Source organism: Mus pahari, chromosome 11, assembly GCF_900095145.1.
Source record: "Mus pahari chromosome 11, PAHARI_EIJ_v1.1, whole genome shotgun sequence".
NCBI lineage: Eukaryota > Metazoa > Chordata > Mammalia > Rodentia > Muridae > Mus > Mus pahari.
In genome coordinates this window covers 68,576,100-68,584,908 of record NC_034600.1, presented here as the reverse complement: position 1 = coordinate 68,584,908, position 8,809 = coordinate 68,576,100, and positions in this window count along the sequence as shown.

The following is an 8,809-nucleotide window of genomic DNA, read 5'->3' as shown; positions in this document are numbered from 1 at the left end:
GTGGAATGTGATGGTTTTTATATTCTTGCACCAGGGAGTGGCACCATTTGGAGGTGTGGCCTTGTTGGAATAGGTATGACCTGGCTGGAGTAGGTATGTCACTGTAAGTGTGGGCTTAATACTCTCACCCTAAGTCAGTCTTCCACTAGAAGCCTTTGGATGAAGATGTAGAACTCTCAACTCCTCCTGCATCATGCCTGTCTGGATGCTGCCATGCTCCCACCTTGATGGTACTGGACTGAACCTCTGAATCTGTAAGCCAGCCCCATTTAAATGTTTTTTTATAAGTCTTGCCTTATCTTGAATAATAGAAGGGACTACTTGGACAGTCCATGCTGGTTATCTGGAGCTAAGAAATTAGCAGTGATTATGAAGATACCAGCATCACTGAGGTAAAATCTACTGGGAAGTGTTTTCTGGGAGAACAAAAAAGCTGTGTTCCAGAGATAGCCAAGGTTGTACTTCATGCTGCAGGTAGATTTGGTAAAGTGTAAGAGTCACCCAGGTGGTACTGGTTTGAAAGCATGAAGGTGTCATGAATAATAGCTGAGGTTTGGAACAGTGAGAGGTCATGGAAGGTCATTGGAGAAGGTAGCTGTAGTTGATGGCCTGGGACTGAGGGGGTCATGCAAAGGATTTGAGGCTTGGCACCATGAAGAGAGCCTATGAGAGGCTATTTGTGAAGCCTAGTTGGAGTGNAACACCCCAGTGTATTGGAGATGTCAGTACCATGGGATGATCACCAAGAACAGCAGCCATAGTGGAGTGGATCAACCTGAGCTTAGAGTGCTACAGAGGGCAGAGCTGGAGAAGTGATGCCAGCCCTTAGGAGGATCCCAAAAGATCAAGTGGCATCCCAGACCCTGAAACAAGAAGCTGTAACATTGAAATTACCTTGGAGACTCAAAGATGTTAAAGATGCCAGAGCCATGGAATACATGCTGAGGAAAGCTGCTAACAGGGAGTGGAACCCACCCAGGAGAAAGTAGTTTGTTGGAGTCAATAAAGAGGAAAAAGGAGTGGAGATCTGAAGACCACCATGGAGATGCAGAGTTTGGAGTTTGACCAGCTGCTTTCCTGCCTTGCTTTGGGGATTACAGTTAAGTGATTGGATGACTCTCAGAAGAGGCCTTGAACTTTGGACTTTTAACATTGTTGAGACTGCTATAGACTATGAGGACTTTGAAAGTTGGACTAAACGCATTTTGCATTATGCTATGTTTAAGTATGCCTCCCCCCATTGACACATGTGCTTGAACAAGTCTATGGGGACCAGGGAGTGGAATGTGATGGTTTTTATATTCTTGCACCAGGGAGTGGCACCATTTGGAGGTGTGGCCTTGTTGGAATAGGTATGACCTGGCTGGAGTAGGTGTGTCACTGTGGGTGTGGGCTTAATACTCTCACCCTAAGTCAGTCTTCCACTAGCAGCCTTTGGATGAAGATGTAGAACTCTCAACTCCTCCTGCACCATGCCTGCCTGGATGCTGCCATGCTCCCACCTTGATGATAATGGACTGGACCTCTGAATCTGTAAGCCAGCCCCAATTAAATGTTGGGTTTTTTATAAGACTTACCTTGGTCATGGTGTCTGTTCACAGAGGTAAAACCCTAACTCATACAATACCTAAATCATAAAATGCAGTGCTTATACAAGTAGGGATTGGTAATCTTTCGTGAAGGAGGCCTGTGATACTGACATCAAATTGAAGTGGCCTTTCTATGGGAAATCACAGCTAGCCCAGAGTATTAGAGTCACAAGCTGGTCAATGTACAAAGGCAGAAATTAGGGGAAAAAAATCATAAATTCATATCACATGGAAGTTTGTAGAATGGTTTTTCTTAGGTTTCTGAATCAGGGTTTAAAAGTAAGACAAAACAATTTTTGTATGACTAATACGTAGCTCCTCCTGTGTGGGGGAGGGGAGTGCTTGCATGTAAAAGCGTGACTCTTCTCTGTTTTATTCTCCTTATGAGCTGTCATACTGTTATATTACTAATACAAAGTGCTTTCACTTCCTTATATTGTAAACAAATTACTTCACATGTATCAGGAGTCAAAAGTAGTGGTAAGTGATGTACAAATGTCACACTTATTTCTCACTTTTGTCGCCATCCCAGCTCGCAGAGCTGAGAGAGAAAAATTACCAAGGTCCTAAGGGGCTGTGACTTAAAACAGCAAACACTTGTCACCTTTATAATATCAAGAAATAACTTATGGATGGATTTTTCTCTCAAATTAGAGTGTGAAGAATTTAACTAAATTCCAGTAGGATTGTTATAGGAACAGCAAAAAAACAAAACAACAACAAAAAAAAAAAACAAAAAAAAAAACCTCTTAATATGCTCTAAATCCCCAAATAATTGCTTGCAAAAAGAGGATGCCCCGTAGTCATCTGAAGGAGGCAGTGTCCTCATACCATCATTTCTTTTTAAAATCGTGCACAGGAAAAAATTGCTGCCAAAAGCATAACAGGAGAAAAACCTGTGCTTTATCAACTTGTGCTGAGGTTTTTAGCTGAGAAAAAACACATTAATCTTTAATATGCAGTTTCTCATATTTTCCCTATTAGTGCTCCTCAGCCTAAGCTCTACCTAATCTTGTGATAAAATGCACATGCATTGCACCAGTATCAAACAATGTGCTTAAAAACAGAACACTATTTTAAAAACTTACTAACCATTAGAATTAGAAGAGCAAACGCAAACAAGTTATGGAAGTATAAGCCCTGCACACTTAAGCTGAAATCAGACATAATGGAGCCGAATTCAAGAGTGATAAGGGTAGAATTATTGTTAGAATAACTTCATGCAGATATAGCCGAGAGAAAGGGGTAGCTTCTAAGAATAAAGTTCTGTAGAGCAAGGAAAGAAATGGAGAGTGGATGACAACTGAGATACAAAAGAGGCTACCATTATGGACTTAAACAGAACATTCGGACTCACAATCCCTATTTTGATTGACATCATTCTTTTCCCCGTAGATGAAAGCTTTGCTGCTGAAAGAGGTGAAGTTATGAAAAATATTGACCATTACTGAGTATGCAACACATTAATCTATAGAAGAACATCTCATTTATCCAAAAAGAAATATAAGTAGCCTGAAGCTAAAATATCTAATAAAAGAAGTTCCCATGGATCAGATAAAATCACATCTACCTGCCACTCAACAATCTGATTCACTCCTAAGCATTCTAGGGAATGAGTATATCTAAGTTACCTTGATAAAATTTACTACATTAACTTAGTAACCTTTATCTCCTCTAAGAAGTAAGGATTCTAATTGATTTGATATACTGGAATGGCAAAAGTTTACGCTGACTTAAGGTTGAGATTGTGGTTCCATAGGCAAAAGCATTTGCTTTTAAAGCACGAGCATCTCATAGCCTGAGTTTTAATAAACAAAATTCATATAAAAATCCATGAAGAGATGTGTATAAATATAACCACACCACTAGAGGGTGGAGATGTGTGGGATCTCAAGATTTCCCTGGCTTGTGAGAATACTTTGAACTGCAAGATGCTCAGTCAGTAAGAGAAACAAAAAGACAAAGTATATCATGCTCAAGTTACTGGATGGGTGTCCATATTCACAAAGTCAAGATCATGCAACACACACTCACACACACAGACACACACACACACACACACACATATACACACACACACAGAGACAGACAGACATGGACATACAAACGCACACACAAATACACACATACACACACACAAGTACACTTCATAATTAGATATTTCATAAGGCTCCTAAATGCAGTATCTGACTTGTTTATTATCTTACCAGCTTTATTAGAATAGAAGTCATTTTCTAACAACTGCACCTTGCAGATATGACCAGGAAACTAAAGATTTGCTGGAACATATCACCATTTTTTTTAAATTGGTGAAACAATTACAACTCAACATTGTAAATATGAATCATTTATGATTTGTGTTAGAATTCTCACATTACCTTTGTGCAGTTGAATAATGTAAGTTTTAAGACACCAGGAAACTGCAGGTGACTTGAGTATTGATTTTTCTTTCCCTATAAATTTCAAAGTTCCATATTGAATACTGTTTCAAATAAAATTAAAATAAGTCTTCATATGCCCACATGTGTCAGTTTGTTTCAAACCAGCTGTTTATATAAGCTAATTCTTAAGCAATAGAATATTAAATAGTCCTACACTTCCTCTTAGAAAAGATTGTATATACATATTTGTTTACTTTGCATTTATATGTGGGTATATGTATGAGAATTTGGCATGCTCTAGCATGCATGTGGATGTCAGAATACAACTTGTAGGAGGTGGTTTCCTTGTTCTACCATGTGTCTTTTAGGTATTGAACATTGGATATTGGGTTTGATGCCAAATCCTTCTAGCCACAGGCTTATCACAGACTCCTAAGGACTGATGTCTTGTAATTATTTATAGCCAGTCGTTGTAGATTTTACACTCTCTGAAGTTATTGAAATCAATAAAACAGGGTGTGTGACTCACTCATTATGACACTACTGCTACTTACCTGTGTTGCCTATAAAAATAGTTAACCATGAATTTTGTCCTTTCTGGAATGAAAGAGACAGCTGTATTCAGCAACATGAAGATGAAATCAGTTTTTCAATATTTTAATCTAAACTTGATTTTTCATTGTCAAAATAGTTTCTTACTTTCCTAAACTCTCATAGCCCGGTGTAATTCTGATAGAAAATGAGAATGTTGAAGCTAGTCATGATAGATTGGCAAGACTCAATGTAAGTGTGTGGTTTTATGGTGTTTAAAATGTATCAATGCAGTGAGCATCAAACTGCTTTGGAAAAATCAATTAAATAATTAGTAACATAATTTTACTAATTAAAATATATAGTAAGTTATAGAAACAAATCATATTCATCTTAATTGCTATAGAAGTCTAACACAAGGAAGAACAGAGGAAAATATGTACAGAGTTAATATTATGACTCGAAAAAAGTATAAAATATTTAGTGTTAATAACAAAAGAGAAGATTTCAGTGCAGAAGTATGAATGTGCTGTTGATTCAGGGCACTAATATATGTCTTTAGTAGTTATGATAGCTTTGTAACATATAAAGTCTCATATTAAAATACTTTACTTATATTCATTATTATTGAAAGGGAAACTGAAATGTCAGACTTTAAATATCTCATATCACTCTCTGAGGTTAAAATAAGAAGTAGTTAGTATATGGGTCTCTCTGTTAATATTCACCAATTTTTCCCACTACATATGTTGTTTTGAGACACTCACTAGAGGATATATATATATATATATATATATATATATATATATATATATGTATGTTTGTGTGTGTATGTGTGTGTGTGTGTGTGTGTGTGTGTAAGATGATGATCAAAATACTTCTGTTTTGTAGATACACCAGAATCAACATAAGAATTCCAACCCTAAAATGTTCTTAACATATGAAGTATTTGTTATTCCTAGTTATAGCAAAATTTTATCATACTACAAGCAAAATATGCATAATATTCTATCCATTTAGTTAGGTTTTCATTAATCTCGCTTTTGTTGAACTTAAGACATGACATTATTACTGAAAGTATTGAGCGTTCACAAAAAGGGACCTATCATGTTTGCCCTCTGAAAGACGTAACAAGCAGCTGAGTCAGATGCAGATATTTGCACCCAACCATTGGAGAGAAGCAGCTGACCCCTGTTGTTGAATTAGCAAAGCCTGAAAGAAGCTGTGGAGGAGGGCAACCCTATAGGAGAAGCAGAAATCTCAATTATTCTGGACCTCCAAGGTCTCTCAAACACTGGACCACCAGACAGCATACACCAGCTGATATGAGGCCCCCAACACATACACAGCAGAGGACTGCCAGGTCTGGGTTTATTCAGAGATGATGCACCTAATTCTCAAGAGGCTGATGGCTCCAGGAAGTTTAGAGATCTGCTGAGGTGGGGAGTGGGGTGTGGGGACATGCTCATGGAGACAGAGGTGAAGGGAGAAGGTATGGGGCGTGGAACAGTAGAAGGGTGGACCAGGAGGGGAATAAAATTTGGAATAAATTATATATAAATCTATCAGTCTATAAATTTGTTGTTTGATAACCAACAGTGCATTTCTAAATGTGTATTAGTTAAACATATTTAATGGATTAATTACAAAAGATTGATTTACACTGTTTTGCATGTGCATTACTAATTTCTCATATTGTATTATCATGTAAATAATGATATAATAAGATTTGTAAGCACCATGAGTGCATTCAGATGTGATTTTATCATTAAAACTGTTTCAGAGGTGATGAAGTTCATGTTCAGAAATGGTTTAATATTTTATGACTGATGCCTTAAATAGCTTGAGAGTTGATGTTTATATAAACAAAATAACTTTCTATATTTTGCTCTTTTTACAGAGAGGAAGACTTTATTAAGGGTCCTTTTTCTAAGTTTTAAAAATGAAATTATTTCAAAATATGATATGGGTTTTCATGATGGAAGGCCATTACAAACACAAGCATTTTAACAGCGGACATTGTATCTTCAGGCTTTCTGAGAAGACACTTTTTATTTACAATCCTTCACCCTGTGGTATTCTGTTATAGCAAGAGGAAGAGTGATGGTAACAGAGGGTATAAACAGTGGCGTGGCAATGTAACCAGAGGACTTAATTATCTCTCCCTTCTTTTAAAACAAAAAATCAATCTCTGAGCTTCAGCAGAAAAAGAATGATAAAATCATACAGTGAAAATATAATTGGGTTGTATCACAGTTTTGGAGTTTCACCCAATTTAATGGCAGCTATGAGGACAAAAATAAAAAAAATAGTAATGACAACTCTTACCAATATTTTCTGAATGCTAATATACTATATCAGAAGTTATTTAAAAGACCTACGCCCATTCCATGAAATTACTATGTTTATTATTGGAAAAATAGAGAAGTTGTCCACTTCCTAATTTTATGAAGAAAATTTTATATCCAATTAAATAATTTGTTAAATCTCACTGAAAGGAACATCATAGAAGTTGAAAATTTTGTTATCAAATATAATCACCTATATTTTTTGCAAAATAATTCCATAAGTTACTTTCTGAGAAGTAACATATGAATTTAAAAGAAGATATTGGATAAAATGTGTTCAATTATCGAGCTGTGCATGAAGAAGCAAAATTCAGACTAATGAAAAAGACAGTATTTACTTTGTCACATTTCTTTCATAAATTCAATTCTAAAACCCTCCTGTCATACTGATTGGATAACTTGGATACTCATAATAGATAGAGTTTACAAAACATAGGTCAAATGAAGACTTTGGCCTATCAGCAGTTCATGATTTGATTTCAAGTTAGTAAGCATAAATTGCTTTGCTTTGTGTGAGGCAGACCAACAGTACATGTCACAGAAATTTATGAACTACAAAATCAATGTTTTATCTAAATTGTTGTGATGGTTAGAGTGACAATGGCCTCTATAGGCACATAAGTTTGTGGTACTCAGATAGTGTTTATTGTTTGGCTAAGTTTAATAGGTGAGGGGGGTTAATTGTTAGAGGGGGTCTGTACCTGGAGGGGTGGTGAAGTCTAAACAAAACATATGTATGTCTTTTCAGTGGTTGCTTAGCTTGAGGTTTCTGTGGGACTCCAAACTGTGGGAGTGGAGGTATCTCGGCTTCCTTTGCCTGCTCTTGGGATGATTTTCTTCCTCCTGGCCTGCCTCATCCAGCCTTGAGGGTTTGTGGCTGGTCTTATTGCATCTTTGTATGTGGTATTCAGTTGATACCTCTTAGATGCCTGCTTTTTCTGAAGGAAAACAGAGTAGTAGTGTATGGAAGGGAAGTCAGAGGCTTGGAGGAGTGCAAGGAGTGGATACTGCAGTAAGAATATGCTGAATGAGAGAAGAATACATTTTAAAAAATAAAAAAAGAGTATTCTGTAAGTTTTTGGCTAATATTCACTTATTAGTGAGTATATACCATACATGTCTTTTGGGTCTAAGTTATCTCACGCAGGATGATATTTTCTAATTCCATCCATTCACCTGCAAATCTCAGGATGTCCTTGTCCTCAACAGGTGAGTAGTATTCCATTTTCTGTATCCATTCTTCTGTCATGGGATATCTGGGTTGTTTCCAGCTTCTGGCTGTCACAAAGAAAGCTATGAACATAGTGGAACATGTGCCCCTATGGCATGATGAGACATCTTTTGAGTATATTTCCCAAGTGTGATATTATTGGGTCTTCAGGTAGATCTATTTCCAATTTTCTGAGGAACATCCAGATTGATTTCCAGAGTGGTTGTACCAGTTTGCTATCCCAGCAGCAATGGAGAAGTGATCCTCTTTCTCCACATCCTCTCCAACATGTGTTGTCACCCGAGGTTTAGATCTTAGCCACTCTGATTGGTGTAAGGTGGAATCTCAGGGTCGTTTTGATTTGCATTTCTCTGATCTCTAAGGACTTTGACCATTTCTTTAGGTGCTGCTCAACCATTTGAGATTCCTCTGCTGTGAGTGGAGTTTAGTTCTATACCCCATTTTTTTTTATTGGTTTGTTTGGATTTTTTGCTGGTTAGCTTCTTTTGTTAATTTTTCTTTTCTTTTTTTTTTTTTTTAGGCAGGGTTTCTCTGTGTAGCCCTGGCTGTCCTGGAACTCACTTTGTAGACCAGGCTAGCCTCGAACTCAGAGATATGCCTGCCTCTGCCTCCCAAATCCTGGGATTAAAGGCATGCGCCACCACTGCCTGGCACTGGTTAGCTTCTTGATATATATGATATATACATATATATATATATATATATATATATATATATATATATATATAT